We start from the raw sequence: 1,143 nt of genomic DNA on the forward strand, positions 1-1,143 counted from the left end.
CCAAACTGTCACATTCATATTTTCAGTGGGGTAGTTTTAGAGTTATTTGAATAGATATAAAAGTATAAATCAGCGTGTACTGACCATGTAGAGGGTGTCAGGGATGCGGTGCAGGTAGCGCGCGCGCCGCACGCGGGACACCTCCGCCTCCGGCACCGCCTGCTCCTCCAGCAGCGCCTGACACATCACTTAGTTACTTTAATATACTAGCTGTTCCGATGCGTCTTCATCCGCATAAAGTTATAAAAATTTCATTTTATTGTTCACATTTATCGAATTATCAATTGCTAATGTCAAAATTATCGTTGCCATAATATCTTTGTTACTTTAATGTTGGCAACTTGTAGTTTACGGTCTCTTTCCCATGTGTAGGGTTTTTTTCAATTTATTAACCCCATAATTTTAATAAAGAATAAACACACACTTCTTTGTTGTTCATGTCAGCAATTACAACATATTTTTGAATAATTCTTTTTTCAATAAAAAGCCCAACACTTACGTCATGCTTTAGGCTATATATTTTCACACCATTAAACTTAGAGGATAAATATTTTGGATAAAATCCCTAATGTGGGAAAGAGACCATAAGTTACTGCCAACATCAAGGAAGCAAGATTGCCAAGGTTTGTTGTCATGTCATTTTGACATTTGCAATTGATAATTTGACAAATGTGAACAATAAAATGAAATTTTCATAATTTGATACGGATGAAGCCGCACGGGAACAGCTAGTCAAATAAAGTTGTTCGCCATCTTGTAATTCTTGTTTTGAATGTGTGTTGTGTTGTGTATTGTATAATGTACTTTAATTTCATCTAGATAAGGCAGGAAGCAGCGCGGGGGGCGCGCGCCGCCGCCCAGCCACGCCGCCGCGCCCCCGCCACCGCCCGCGCCGCGCTCCGCCTGCGGGGGCGGCACCGCGCCGCGCCGCACTGCCTGCGAATACACAACAAACAACAAATAAACAATCAATGCCACACACAAACAACAAATAAACACTCAATGCCACACACAAACAACAAATAAACACTCAATGCCACACACAAATAACAAATAAACACTCAATGCCACACACAAACTACTATCAGTACTGCGCCGGAGTAGCAATATCTCACACCTGTTAAGGTCATTCAGTTAATTGGG

Source organism: Papilio polytes, unplaced genomic scaffold (assembly GCF_000836215.1).
Source record: "Papilio polytes unplaced genomic scaffold, Ppol_1.0 DF824492.1, whole genome shotgun sequence".
NCBI classification, from domain to species: Eukaryota; Metazoa; Arthropoda; class Insecta; order Lepidoptera; family Papilionidae; genus Papilio; species Papilio polytes.